Genomic DNA, 16,095 nt, shown 5'->3' with positions numbered 1-16,095 from the left:
GAGTCACCAGCACTGGAAAAGCAAACAATGAAAGCGAAAATATGAGCATAATTTTATGCCTAGTGTAGATCAGATCACCAGTAGGCAGCCCATGTCCGTGGGTGACTCAACTTACCCCTCCAACCCTGAGGCTGGAATGGAGATCTAAAGTGTTACAAGTTTTGCATTTCAGCATATCTGTTTTCTTACCTGATATTGAGTGTACGGTCCTGGACATGTGAGGTTTGAGAGCATGCTGTTGAGGCGTGTAAAAAGCAATCAAAGTGACCATGCATGCTCTGTAAGATTTAAGAAATAATTTCTCTCCACAGAGCACTTAAAACTACAATGCACTCGGGGAAAAATTTTTTTTAATTTTTTTAAAACAGCATGTGGTGGCTTGTCGGCTCATGCCTGTAATCCCAACACTCTGGAGGCAGAGGCAGAAGGATTGCTGTGAGTTTGAGGCCAGCCTGGTCTACAAAGCAAGTCCAACACAGCCAGGGCTACACAGAGAAACCCTGTCTAAGGGAGGAAGAAAAAAAACTACAATGCACTAACACTCATCTGGGTGCTGAGCAGGTGACACACATCTGTGACCCTAGCACTCCGTTGGCCGAAGCAGGCAGACAGAATTCAAGAGCAGCCTCAGCTACATAGCAAGTTTTGGGCCAGCCTGCACTACATGAGACCATGCCTAAAGCAAAAGAAAACTGTGGAACCCAAGGATTCATTCAGCTGCTAGAGCACCTGCCCAGCATGGGGGAAATGGAAGCAGAGAGCATCAGTGTTGCCCTTGGCTACATGTGGTCAGCCTGGGCTACATCTCCAAAACGAAGTCACACACTGAAGCTGACTGACAAAGCTTTTGAATGCAGACCTGAGCTTGTCATCTGCACCTGCACCCTCAGCCCTGCCTAGCTAGAAGTTCTATTCTAGATCCTAGTTTCCATCATGTGAGATGACTATTTACTATTTTTCCTACCTTCTTCCAATATCCGGTTCTCTCCTCTACCCAATCCTCCCACCCCTGCTTCAGAGAACAGAAGAACCTCATTCTTCATAAGGAAAACTAGAGTCGTACAGGACTGGTGGCTCACAACCATAATCCTAGGAGCACTGGGATTATATTAGGGGGTGCAGCACACACCTGAGACACAAGAATCAAGAGTTCAAGGCCAGTCAGGAATACCTAACTACCTAAAGAAAACCTGAGAGATGGCTTAGTGGCTCTTGAACTGGTCCCAGTATTGGTTCCTAGCATGTTAGGCAGCCCAATATAATCTGTAATCCCAGCTCTAAGGGAATCTGATGCCTCTGGCCTCCATACACACCTACACACAAACACACACAACTATACATAATTAAAAGTAGTAAAAAAGAAATCCTTAAAAGAAAGGGAAAAAAAGCCGGACATGGTGGTGCATGCCTGTAATGCCAGCACTTGGGAGGCAGAGGCAGGTGGATCTCTGTGAGTTCGAAGCCAGCCTGGTCTACAAAGTGAGTCCAGGACAGTCAAGATAACACACAAAGAAACCCTGGCGAAGAAAGAAAGAAAGAAAGAAAGAAAGAAAGAAAGAAAGAAAGAAAAAAGGAAACAAAACAAAAAGTCTCCCACTCCAGAGAAGCTGTGAAATCATTGACTTCCCCACCGCCATCTTGGCCTGGATCTCGCCCATCCTTTCTGTGAATGATGAAGGAAGGAAACCAACATCTTCTTGCACTTTCTATGTCAATCTTTCACACAAGAACCGATGATTGTCTCTTGTCAGGGTCACTATTGCTGTGATGAAACACCATGACCAAAAGCAGTTTGGGGAGAAAAGGGTTTATTTCACTCACAGTTCCACATCATAGTTTACCCCTGAAGGAAGTCAAGACAGGAACTCAAGCAGGGCAGGAACCTGGAGGCAGGAGCTGATGCAGAGACCATGGAGGGGTGCTGCTTACTGACTTGCTCCTCATGGCTTGCTCAGCCTGCTTTCTTATAGACAATCCCTGTCACTCTCACTCAGGTGGCTCTGAACAGTCATTTTGTAGCACAGCAATGGAAGAGTTGCATAGGAGTGAGCTCAGCGGGTAAGATTTTGAAAGAGCAAAGTTAGAACTCCCATGAGAACTCCCAAAGCAGCACCTCTATGGCTGTTACCTGCCCTCTCTGTTTAAGAACACCGGGGGTGGGGCCCAGGGGTCCTGCTCAAACTATGGCACCAGCCAAGGACAATACAGGCCATAAACTTCAAACCCCTACGCAGATCTAGCCAATGGACAGAACACTCTCCACAGTTGAGTGGAGAGTGGGGTATGACTTTCACACGTACTCTGGTGCCTCATATTTGACCATGTCCCCTGGAAGGGGAAACCTGGAGTCACTCAGAGGAAGGATAGCAGGCTACCAAGAAGAGACTTGATACCCTATGAGCATATAAAGGGGGAGGAAGTCCCCCTCAGTCACAGTCATAGGGGAGGGGAGTAAGGGGAAAATGGGAGGGAGGGAGGAATGGGAGGATACAAGGGAAGGGATAACAATTGAGATGTAACAAGAATAAATTAATAAAAAAAAAAAAAAGAATACCGGGGGTGAAGAGATGGTGTAAGTGGTTAAGCGTACCAGCTACTCTTCCAGAGGACCCAGGTTCAGTTCCCAGTACTCACATTGCAGCTTACAATTGTCTGTAAGTCGAGTTCCAGGGGATCTGACATCTGTTGTGACCTCTAAGGGCTCCAGCTCACACATGGTGCACGCGCGCACGCACACACACACACACACACACACACACACACACACACACACACACACACACTCTAACAATACAGTTTCAGGGAGGCTGGAGAGATGTGGTTAGCAGCACATACCGCTGGAGCTGAGGAGATGCGTTAGAAGCTAAGAACATTTACTGCTCATCCAGAGGACCCAGAGTTGACTCCCAGCACCCATGTGGAAGCTCACAACCATGTGTAGCTCAGGACCAGGAGACTCAATACCCTCCTCTGGCCTCCAGGCGCTAGGCATGAAAGCAGTGCACAGACACAGGTGCAGGCAAAAACCACCTATACACATTTTTAAAAAGAGTATGTAAGACTCTTGCAGATAATCAGTTCTCCATACCCACATCAGGAGGCTGCCAGCTTCCCAGAACTCCAGCTCCAATGAGCTCCAGAGATCTCTGACAGCTCTGGCCTCCAGGCGCACTGTCTTACTGCTGCGATGAGACACCATGGCCACCGTAACCCTTGGTTTTTCGAGACAGGGTTTCTCTGCGTAGCCTTGGCTGTCCTGGACTCGCTTTGTAGACCAGGCTAGCCTCGAACTCACAGCGATCCACCTGCCTCTGCCTCCCGAGTGCTGGGATTAAAGGTGTGTGTCACCATGCCTGGCACCACAACAACTCTTATGAAGGAAAACATTTAACTGGGGCTGCCTTACAGTTCAGACGTTTGGTCCACTGTCATCGTGGCAGGCAACGGGGTGGTACCCAGGTAGCCATGGTGCTAGAGAGGTAGCAGGGAGATCTACATCGGGTTGGCAGGAAGAGCAAGGGCCTGGCTTGAGCCTCTGAAACCTCCGAGCCTACGCCCAGTGACTCACTTCCTACTCCAACAACAAGGCCACATCTACAATAATGCCACTCCCCCTGGGCCTACGGAGGCCATTTCTATTCAAACCACCACAGGTAGCTGCATTTGTGCACATACCACACACTACAGCAAGTAAGAGCTTGCCACACAAGACTGACCACCTGAGTTCCATCCCTAGAACCTAAATACAGGTGGAAGGAGAAGCCGGACTCCATGAAATTGCCCTTTGACCTCTACATGAGCACCATGAAGCAAGTGTACCTGCACAGATGTAATGGCCCCTCTCGTGGGAAAAAAATTCAGTTCTGCTGGGCATGGTAGAGAGCATCTGTCGTCCCAACACTAGGAGACAGAGACACGAAGGTTGCCTTGGTGCAGGACTAGCTTGGCCTACATAGCGAGTACTGTGTCAAAAGCATTCAACTTGATGACTTCAGTTATAGCTTGCCTAGCATGTATGCAGCCCTGTGCTCAAATCCCCAGCATACCTTTTTAAAATAATTCAACTTTAAAAGCAAGGTGGAAGCTGGGTGTGGAGGCACCTTTAATCCCAGCACTTGGGAAGCAGAGGCAAGCAGATCTCTCTGAGTTTGAGGCCAGTCTTATCTATAAACTAAGTTCAGGACTACAAGAGAAACTCTGTCCCAAAAAACTGACAGGGGGTAGGGTGGGGCTGGAGAGATGGCTCAGTGGTTAGGAGCACTGTCTCCTCTTCCAGAGGTCCTGAGTTCAATTCCCAGCAACCACATGGTGGCTCACAGCTACTGTAATGGGATCTGATCGCCTCTTCTGGTGTGCATGAAGACAGAGCACTCACATAAATAAATCTTTAAAAAAAAAAAACACTGAGGGGAGAAAAAAAAGCAAGGTGGAAAGGCTGGCTTTATCTGTTTAGAGCATCACAGTACTCTTCCAAAGAACCAAGTCTGGGAAATTGAGTGCGGACAATACCCTATAACTCTAGCTGTTGCTGAACCCCATGCCTCTGTTCTTCATAGGTATCTGCACTCACATATTAAATGTCCATCCAGTCACAACACAAATGTACAGGAATTTTAATTCAGAACACGGCTGCTCTGGCAAGAAATCACATCCAAAGATCCTTTAGGTCTGTGTGATCTGGCTAGAATACAGACATGCCTTTAATCCAGGAGACAGAGACAAGCAGATCTGAGTTCAAGGCCAGCCTGGTATAGAGCAAGTTTCAGGTAAAGAAAAGCTTAGGACCAGGCGTGGTAGTACACGCCTTTAATCGCAGCACACAGAAGACAGGCTTGCCGACCTCTGAGTTCTAGTCAGTTCTGTTTAGGCAGTTCCATTGAGTCAGTGAGTTGAGAGGCACCGCAGTGGAGTGTAATGGAAGGCTTGGTTTCCTTGTAAACTCCGTTGTGTTATGTAAATATCTTTTTTGTTTTAACCCCAGGCATGAGATTTCAGTTTGAGCTTTAGTTTGTCCACAGTTCTTCACTGTCTCATACAGGACATGGCTTTTGCCAGCTGGTAAGGCCTTCCTTGTGTGGCACAGAGGGGTGTGGTCTAGGGCTCTGAGGATGTAAACGAGAGCCTAGAGAGAGTGTGGTGTGGCTATCACACAAATAATTGAGACTCTTTTATAATTTCTTTACTAATAAGCTCCACAACACAATAATGGAGCAGTTATTACTCTATTCTTGACCGTCTAAGTTAATATGGTTTCCTCCCAGCGTATTTGCACTTTGTGGCTTTCCTGCTCCAGCTCCTGATGTCTCCTGAGCCTCTCACATGGCTCAATCCCCTCCTTCCTTCTCTAACTCCTCCTCTCCTGCTGGCAGGAAGTCCAGCCTATTCTCTCTCCTGCTCAGTGATTGACTGCTTTATTGGCATATGAGGGGACAATTGGAGAGCAGTGTTTATACGATATTGAAACAGGAGATTCTCAGAACAAGAGTTGCAACCAGATATGGGTGCGGCACAGAAATCAGGATTTGACGTGCACTCCATAGTTTAAGCAAGAACATATTTAAAATTCTAATGCACCTAGCATGTGCAAGGCCCTGAGTTTGATCCTCAGTGCTATAAGAAAACAAGTCAAGTGGTCTAGCGCAATGGCTCAGTGGTTAAGAGCACTTGCTGAGCCGGTGTGGTGGCGCACACCTTTAATCCCAGAACTCAGGAGGCAGAGGCAGGTGCATCGCTCTGAGTTCGAGGCCAGCCTGATCTACAAAGGGAGTCCAGGACAGCCAAGGCTAACACAGAGAGACCCTGTCTCAAAAAAAACCAAAACCCAAAACAAAACAAAAAGAGCACTTGCTGCACTTCCAAGGGACTCAAATTCCAAGCATGGAAGCTCACAGCCATCTGTAACTACAGTTCCAGGGGATCCAATGCCTTCTTGTGACCTCTGTAGGTACCAGGGATACATGCGGTGCAAGCAAACACTCATACACATAAAAATAAAAATAGGACTGGAGAGATGGCACAGAGGTTAAAAGCACTGGCTGTTCTTCCAGAGGTCCTGAGTTCAATTCCCAGCAACCACATGGTGGCTCATAACCATCTATAATGAGATCTGTGCCCTCCTCTGGCTTGCTGGCTTACATGCAGACAGAACACTGTATAAATAATAAATCTTTTTTAAAAATAAAAATAGAAAAATAGAACCAAACGTAGTGGCTCTTACTGTTAATCCCAGAGCCGGAAGGTGGGGGGGTGGGGCAAAAGCAGGCAGATCAACAGGCAGCTCTCCATGCGTTCAAGGCCAGCCTAGTGTACAGAGCAGTTCTGGCCAACCAGGGTTACAAAATGAAATCCCGTCTCAAAAATAAACACAAATAAATAAATAAAACTTAGCAAAACTTTATTTTCAGCGAAAATGGAGGAGATCAAGGACCAAATTTGCCACCTTATTTGAAACAAGAAAACAAACAGCAAAAGGCATGAAATGGTGGGTTTCATGACACTTGACATGAGAGAGCAAAGACCAGTGGCCCCTGACAGATAAGAAGCAAATAAGGCCAGGTCTAGGAGTGCCCTGGCTCACTACTGAGCAAGCCTCCAGTGTGCACCACAGAGAGAGAGAGAGAGCCCAGGCAAAACCATGAGGATTCCAGAGCCAGAGCGCCAGGTCAGGGTTTGGGGGATGCTCGGGACATAAACCTGAAGAGCACTCAGAGAATCTGGGGCCTCCGAAAAGATGTCACCCCCTAGATCCTCTTTTAAGAGTAAGAAGACTACTTGAATCCAAGGAAAGATTCACCAAAAAATGAGGATGCTACTACTTACATAAGGCCTGTTCGGCACCTGTTCCAACCAGCCCGATGGAACACTCCCTCAGCTGTGGAGAAGCCTTAGGCCTAGCTCAAGTGTCTACCTATCTATCTTCTATCTATCCCTCTCTCTCTCGTGAGAGTCTCACTATGTAGCCTCGGCTGGCCTAGAACTTGCTACGTAGAACAGGTTGGCCTTAAACTCATAAGAGATCCACTTGCCCCGGCCTTCCCAGTGTTGGGATTAAAGACCTCCCCACCTCACCTAGCCCTTTCTTCTTGTTTTTGGTGTTTGGGGATAAATACAAGATTTCACACATTCATTATTATTATTAATATCATCATCATCATCATTATATTTTAAATTGCACATGTGTGTTTATAGATATGTGTATATCTGTGTGAGTGCCCTGGTCCAGAAGTGTATGTCAGACCCCTTGGAGCTGGAGTTACAGGCAGTCGTGAGCCTCCCTGTGTATGTGTAGGAGCTTAGGTCCTCCAGAAGAGTCAAATGACTGCTAGCAGTTGAACTGCCTCTCTCGCCCTCCCACATTCCAAGTGCACACTCTAGCGCTGAGCTGCACTCCAAGCTGCTATCCTATCAAATCTTAAAACAGACTAGGAAAGAGTAAACTCCCATTAGGCAACTAAATGCATGCCAGGAAAACTCAAGAATATTTATATAAATCCAAAAATAACCAGCCCCACAAAATACAAAATTCACAATGTCGGGAGTCTCTAGCAAAATAATTATCAACAAGACAAAAATCAGGAGGAAAAAAAAATCAATTGAAATGAAGCCAAAATTGACACTTATGTGATAATTAGACAAAGACAAGTGGATATTACAGCTCTCTTCCATATGTTGTAAGTAGAGAATAGGAAGGTATAAAAATATCCACCTAGAAATTAGTGGTTGTGAAAACTAAAATGTCTAAGAGTAGGAAAAAAAAAAACAGGAAGCAGGGTGTGGTGGCACATGCCTGTAATCCCAGCTCTTGGAGAGGCAGAGGCAGGCAGATCTCTGTGAGTTCAAGGCTAGCCTAGTCTACAAAGAGAGTCCAGGATAGTCAAGGCTATACAGAGAAACCCTGTCTTGTAGGCTCGGTTATTATGAACTTATTAACTGAACCTATGTCCCTTACAACCCAACTACCCTGAACAGGAGGGAAAGGAGATTAAAGAAAACAAGAATGAAACCTTCTTGGTATCAGTTCCTGGGAACGATTTCCCTAGCATAGTCAGCAGGATTTCAACAGACCTGCAATTCCACCAAAGTTGCTGCTGGTGTAAGACTGAGACCTCTAGAGAGATCTGTAGTCTATTCCCGGAGTCCCCACTAAGAGATGGAGTCCGTTGTCAATGCAAATGCATAGGAATAGGAATTTATTGAGCCATCGCAATGGGGTCTGTCCAGCTCTTTCAAGCTGCAGACCCCAAGAAGCAGAGGCACAGGCCTTTTATAGGTTTTAGACAAAGAAATGAGTTTTACAGTATGTGATTGGTTGGCGTTTGGGCAGAAAAACTGCAAGCAGGGAGTTACAAGTCTTGGCGTTTGGTGGTTGGATAATGGGTGGAGGGGCAAGCTGACCTATGGGAAAGATTGGTTGAAGCAGTCACAGGGGGCGTTTAGGAACTTTTTTAGTTGGGGAGGGGTAGTGAAAAGTTTAAACACAGCTGGTTGTCCTTGAGTCCATCTGGACCCTGAGCATAGACTGAGACCTTGAGTCAAGTTGGACTCTTTAAGGTTTTTCCTGTCCCTGCCACACACACACACAGTGATCTGATATCTGTCTGTCCTTGGGTCAAGCTGGACCCTCTAGAAATTTACATGCTTTGGCTTGAGTGGGGGTCTTTAAGGGAGGACTGGGTAGGCCGACTTTTACATTTTCCCAGACTTTGGCCTTAATGGGGGTCCTTAAGGGGGCTGGTTCCTTTACTGGAACATGGAGCAACCGGAACCAGTAGGCCAAAGCCTTGAAGCCTTCCCTGGAGCAGTTCTCTAGGAGTATCTTGAAGTGGAGCAATGAACAGCCAAACAATACCAAGGCTCAAAAAACTCCAGGCTCCTGTTTTGGATATACATATCCTCCCAGAGTCTGTGCTAGGCTGTTTTTCAGCTGGCAAAAACCAAACCCCCTCACCATGAAGTGGTCCATCTTCTAGTGGATTAACATCACCTGCTCTCTCACAAGTCTGCTCCCCATCCCATACTTGGCATCAAAACAAAAACATGTACATCCACTACCTATCGCACACTTCTGAGCAAAACAAAAATATGTTTATCTCCACTACATCGCCCCCTTTCTATTAAAAATAATAAACTAGGGGGCTGGAGAGATGGCTCAGAGGTTAAGAGCACTGACTGCTCTTCCAGAGGTCCTGAGTTCAATTCCCAGCAACCACATGGCGGCTCGCAGCCATCCATAATGTGATCTGATGCCCTCTTCTGGCCTGCGGGTGTACATACAGGCAGAATACTGAATACATAATAATAAATAAATCTTTAAAGAAAGAAAGAAATTAATTGGCATCCAATGTGGGGCAGAATTTACAGTACTCTAGCAAGAACTTACGTAAAAAAATAAAACTACAGAGACGTTTTTTTAGTTCTGTTCAAAAAGAGAAGAACAGCAGTTTCTAAGGCAAGAAGGAGCTCACAGCCTCCTGACTAGACAGACCCCTTACAGAGCAGCAAGGCCTTCATAAAAACAAAAACAAACAAACAAACAAACCTGTTACATTCAAAAACCCCAGAGAGGCAAAGGAAAAAAAAAAAAGGTTGGCTCTTTAACACAAGCAAGCTTCTCAAGGTCAGACTTTCCTTACAACAGGAACCCCTTTGAGAAGGGGTTCTTGCAGGCTTGACTCCTGCAGGCCAGGGGCACAAACATTTGTGGACTGAATAACTTCCCAGTGGTGGTGGGGGGAGTCAGGATCCCTCGAGGGAGGCAGAAAAAAGGCTTCTTCTGCAAGTGGGAGCTAGAGACTGACTGAACCGCCTCAGGCCTCTGAACTCGGAAGGTCTAGAAGGGAGGCTGTGTCTAAGAAAGTAAAGTCCTTAGGGGGAAAAGCCAGAGGGGAGGCCACCAGGAGAGGTCCACAAGGAAAATCAGGAGGAAGGAGCTGGAGCCGAGGAAAGCTACAAAGTGCAAGTGTTGCTGGGATGTTTGCTGGGAGCAAGACAAAAATAGCATAGAGGGTTAAGAACAGACTTAAAGTGCTCAGCTTGTGTTGTGAAGCCTCATGTTATAAAAGAGTCTCATTATTTGTGTGGTAGCTGGGTTAAGAAATAAGCTAAAAGAAACTAACACAGTTTTATAAAAATAATTTCAACACTGTCTCGTTTTTTTTTTTTTAATCAATGGATGGCATCAACAGCTTAGAAATCACAGGGTGAGTGTGTGTGTCTGTGAGTCTGTGTCTATAGACATAACAATAGGGCCTGAGGATGTAGTTTAGAGATAGAACCACTTGCTTGGCATCCTCAGAATTCTGGGTTCCAGGGCTGGAGAGATGGCTCAGTGGTTAAGAGCACTGACTACTCTTCCAAAGGACCAGGGTTCGATTCCCAGGACCCACATGGCAGCTCACAACTGTCTGTAACTCCAAGATCTGACCCCCCTCACACTGACATACATGCAGGCAAAACATCAATGGACATAAAATAAAAATAAGTAAGTTATTAAAAAGAAATTCTGGAGTCCAGCCCTGACCCATGAGGACATAATAACAGAAATTGTACAAATGGAACACCAAGAAAAATGTATAAATATATAAAATCATACAAAATACACACTACGCTAAAAACATGCCCTTTATAATTATCTAAAAGTATGGACAAAGACCAAACCAAACAAACATGTTGGAGGTTGGTCTGGTGTATTTTGATGCCAATTACTGCTTGCTGTCTCTGCCCCCACCTGTACTTTGCCTAAGAGACTAACCGATTTGACCAATAAAACACCATCACACTTGGGCAGAGCAAATGGGAAACATGTGGCTAAGGTTCCCCGGCTTGAGGAGAGAATCTTGGGAGGATCGACCTGAGGAGAGGAGAAGAAGGCTGTGCCATGGGTTAGGTGGAGGAGAAGCACATGACTGCCGTGGATGGAGACTTGGCCCAGATGATTATAATTAGCAAGTCTTTAGGATTATGGGTGGGAGGTAGCTTGATAGAAATTATTAGAAGTAAATGGTATAGGATTGGGGCAGGGATCCCATGCCTGCCCCACTATGGGAAGAAGAAGTTTAGAGGATTAATGTCTGCCCTGCCCCAGGTTAACTAACACTATTTTAAAATATAACTAGTGTCAGTGTCTTAATCAATTGCTAACCGGGCATGCTGATCATACTGATAATACAGATAATTTTAAAACAATAAGTGGTGCCCAACGTGGTAGGCAGGTATCCACACTCTTAAAAATCATATTTTGTCATAGTCTGAAAGGAGTGAATAGCACCCAGAGAGCATCCATGGGCCAGAGCAAAGATGGTTATAACACATGGCTGGTTGGAGAGGCGGAACTAGGAAGCTGGCAATCTTGTAAACTGACCTAGGGAATGGAGTTAACTGCCTAAAAATAATAATACGTTAAAAACTGCTATGGTCCATCTCCAAGGCGCCATGGCAGGAGGCTCCTGGATCTTTTTTGGCTTTGTTTTGGTGTTTATGAGTTTGTTTGCAATGGGCTTAGTCACACTTCTCCATACCCTCTCTAAAAAGGTTCAGGGAGAAAGGCAGAGAACGGAGAGATGTGAGGCTAAGTTACTAACAACTAGAAAAGGAGAAGGGACTGAGCTCTTCACAGAGTTGATTACACCTGAAAGTTAGAGCTCCTTAGCTGCAAGGTGTCTGTCAGGGCTTTCTGGAAAAGGCCCACCAGAAAGAGATAACAGTAACTAAATTCCATGGAATCCTGGGCAGGATTTCACTAACTAAAGCCGAAGTTGGCACAAATGACCCAAGGCTTAGACTTTTCTGGTTTCCTTGCTTGATTTTTTGCTGAGATTTCTAAAAATTTTGACTAAATTGAGATGAAATATTTCAACAGGGGTGGTGGTGGTGGCACCAGCCCTTAATCCCAACACAATAGAGACAAAAGCCAGGCAGAACTCCTGAGTTCCAAGCTGGCCTCCACAGGCTTGACGCCCTACTGATAAGATAAATTACTTACAAGAGACTGCTTAAGATTTAAACTGACAAATTTTTTGATATGTTTCTTCTTCTTTTTTGTTTTTGTTTTGGTTTTTGGGTTTTTTTGGTTGTTGTTGGGTTTTTTGTTTTGTTTTATTTTGTTTTGTTTTTGTTTTTCGAGATAAGGTAGGTTTCTCTGTGTAGCCTTGGCTATCCTGGACTCACTTGTAGACCAGGCTGGCTGGCTTCGACCACACAGAGCTCCACCTGCCTCTGCCTCCCAAGTGCTGGGATTAAAGGTGTGTGCCACCATGCCCAGCGATATGTTCCTTCTTCTTAACAATGAATTATATGTGCTTACTGATCTAAATGATAGATACACATCAATCTTAGGTTTATGTAAAAAAAAAAAAAAAAGAATAAGAAGTGATGAAAATGCTCTAAAAAAGGCCAGCCAATCTCCTTAAAAGTTAAACTTCCATGAGACATATGGTGCTTAAGGGTAAATTGGCCTAAGAAATATGTTTTGTTGGTCAAAGTAAAGACCAAGGTTGGATGGGGAGGCAGACATGAAGCTGAGTGGCTGTCACGTCCAGAAGGGGTGAGACAAAACCACCCACAACAAATGTGAAAAGCCAGGTACAAGATACCTACAATATACATAAACCCCAAAATAAAATGAGAGGGTTTTTTTTGTTTTGTTTTGGTTTGGTTTGGTTTTTCGAGACAGGGTTTCTCTGTGTAGCCTTGGCTATCCTGAACTTGCTTTGTAGACCAGGCTGGCCTCGAACTCACAGCGATCCGCCTGCCTCTGCCTCCCGAGTGCTGGGATTAAAGGCGTGCGCCACCATGCCCAGCTCAAAATGAGAGTTTATATAAAGCTTATTTAAAGCTTAATGCCTTTTCCTTCTGCTCAGGGAAACCAGCTTGTTTCTAAAAGGGGATGCATTTTCTTGGGAAACAGGTAGCAGCCTAGCCTATGCATCAGGTGCCATAGAGCCTAGAGAAAGACATTTAGAACTATACAATCTTGTTTTGATTTCAATATGATGATAATTGTATGTTCATTGCTAATGGTAATGTTATGTTTCATCTTTAAAAGAGGTCAAAATGAAACAGACCAAGATAAAAGAGAAACTGCTAACTTAAGTGAGTCTATGTCTATATGAACTCAAACTGCAGAATAAGGAATAGTTGTGAGACTAGCTGAGAAAGGAATAAAGATTTACAGATGTCTTTCTTCTGCTCATACAAAGAGCAGAGAACCAGCCTTTAATTGTTCTGTGCATCATGCACACATCATACATTCATAGTTTTAGGACTGTATAATGCTTGTGAGAAATTATATGTTTTCAGAATAAAAGAACCGGACACTGACACTGGATCAGACCTGACAGATTCATTCCTCCAGCATGCTGAGATGCTGACATCCTGCATCCTTCATGTTCCATCCCCAAGTGCTTTGGTTGCTATTCCTCATCAGGAAAAAAAGAAAAAAAGAAAGAAAAAAAAACCAGCTTCAAAGAAGAGTCCTGAGAGGATGATAAGGCCGGGCTTTAGGCAAGACAGTACAGCATTTTCATAATCAATGATTGATGGCGGAGGGCCCAGTCCCGTTGTGGGTGGGGCCACCCCTGGGCTGGTGGCCCTTGGTTCAGTAAGAAAGCAGGCTGAGCAAAGCCATGAGGAGCAAGCCAGCAAACAGCACCCGGCCTCAGCCTCTGCATCAGTTGTGTCCAGGTTCCTTACACTACCTTGAGTTCCTGCCTGACTTCCTTCGATGATGAACGATAATATGGAAGAGTAATTGAAACGAACCCTTTCACACCCACGTTGCTTTTGGTGCCCTAAGTGGGACACTGGCCTAGAACTCATTATGAAGCCAAGACTGAGCTTGACCACGAAGTCATCCTCCGGCCTTCACCTCTGCAAGGCTAGAATTATAGGCATGAGTCACCACACACTGCTAGTTTATCTTTGTTTGTTTGTTTGTTTGTTTGTTTTTCAAGATAGAGTTTCTCTGTGTAGCCCTGGCTGTCCTGGGCTTGTTTCACTGACCAGGCACCTGGAACTCACAGCGATCCGCCTGCCTCTGCCTCCCAAGTGCCGGGATTAAAGGCGTGCGCCACCACGCCTGACCTAGTTTATCATTTTTAAAACTTGTTCTGGGCTAGATAAGGTGGCACATGTTTGCAATACCAGTACTTGGGCAGTAGAGGCAGGAGGATCAGGTGCTCAGGGCTAGCCTGGGCTATGTGAAGCCCTGCCTCCACAGTGAACAGAAAACATCACAGCACTGGTATTTTGTGGGCACACATGAAGAAAACATGTAATGGGAGTTTTGGTTTCTTTGTAAACTCCATTGTGCTATGTAAATATGTGTTTGAAGGGGGAGATAAACCTATTTCTGTTTTGATCCCAAGAGTGGGATGGAGAAGAAGGCAGGATGTTTACCACTTAGATGTGAGAAAGCAAGAAGTTTTTCCACTTAGAAGTCAAACTACTTCATGAGGGAGCTTGGTGAAAAACATGCTTGAAAACACTGAGAGGAGAGGGAGGCTTTTGGTTGGGTTTTGGGTTTTGGGTTTTGGGTTTTGGCTATTCACCCCTGCACTTCAAGAGGCTCCTAAAGAGAACCGCTTCAGGGAAAGTTTCAAGGCTTTGGACTCCAGTTGAGGCTTGAGGTTCCAGCTGCTGCTCCCAGTTCCAGCAGCAACTTTGGTGGAATTGCTGGTCTGCTGAAATCCTGCTGACTACGCCTTAAAACTGATATCCTTAAGGTTTCATTATAGCGTTCTTTAATATCCTTTTCTGGTTGTTTGGGTTAGTTGGGTTGTTAGGGAGGTAGGCTCATTTAATAAGTTCATAATAAAATATAATTGATAAGAAAATTGAGCGTACAGGTGTTTGTAAATACGTTTTTGTTCTAACCCCAAGTGTGACATCTTAGTTTGAGCTTTAACCTGTCCACACCTGTTAATGGTCTCATGAGGGACGTGGGTTTTGGCAGCTGGCAAGTCCTTCCTCCTGCAGGTGGGTGGGTGGGGGCGTGGTCTAGGGCTCTGAGGATATAAATAAGAGCACAGCGTGCATGCAGCGTGGTGTGTAGCAGTTTGGAGCTGACAGACAGACAGACAGAGAGTAACGCTTTGGGGCTCAGCAGCTTAGAGGAGACTGCTGGCTGCATCTGCTGTTGATCGAGAAGGTATCGCCTAAAAGAATCCAATTGACCCTAAACATCCAGGAGAAGTAAAGGGGGCTCTCTCTCCCCACAAACTTTCTTTCTCCTATGTAGGGTTGGAGGGTTGGAAAGGAGGTTGAGGCCTAAGCACCCCAAATAACGTAGAGTGTAAAAGAAAGAGCACTATAAAAACAGTTTGCAGGTGTTGCTCTGGGTCCACCCTCCTCCCCTTTGCTCTTTGACCTTTCCATCTCCCTGTCAAGCATCCTGCCCCTCTCTTACCAATTTAAAGTGTTTCTTTGCTTTTCTTTCTTGTAGCAGCTTGTGTTTTTCCTTCATTGCCTTACTATGGATGGTAAATATATATTTGCAATTGTCTGGTCGGTGTCTCTTCTAGATTGTAAACTCCAAGAGGGCAGAGCTAATTCAGTCCTGGAATTTGCTTCCCCTAATCCCACCCACCCTGTTAAGAGCCCAGCACCTAGCTGCTGCGTCTTAGGTATTTGTATGTGTTTGTTTGTTTGTTTGTTTGTTTTAGGGGGGTTGGGTTGGTTTTGTTTGTTTTTTTTTTTTTCCAAGACAGGCTTTCTCTATATAGCCTTGGCTATCCTGAACTTTCTTTGTAGGCCAGGCTGCCCTTGAACTCACAGAGATCCGCCTGTCTCTGCCTCTGGAATGCTAGGATTAAAGGCGTATGCACTATGCCAGGTCACCATATTTGTGTTTTAACGAGATGACTGAGAACTCTGCCTTGCTTTGTATGAGTAACTTTAATTTCTAATTAAATCCAGACACAGGTTGTTAAGTATTTCAGCCCACTGATACACTCTTTACCTGATATCTGATAGTTTTTATTCAGGACTCCTGTACTCCTGGCAGGATCTTTAACAATCACAGACCAAATAAAGAGGATTGTGACTTGGACGTTAGGCGAGTTCACGTTTCTGCCGCCAGGCCTGAACATGACAAGGTGG

The sequence above is a fragment of the Acomys minous genome (assembly GCF_964271855.1).
Source record: "Acomys minous genome assembly, chromosome: 3".
In the NCBI taxonomy this organism is placed as follows: Eukaryota; Metazoa; Chordata; class Mammalia; order Rodentia; family Muridae; genus Acomys; species Acomys minous.
The sequence above is the reverse complement of the archived record's forward strand: the minus strand, read 5'-3'. Positions refer to the sequence as shown.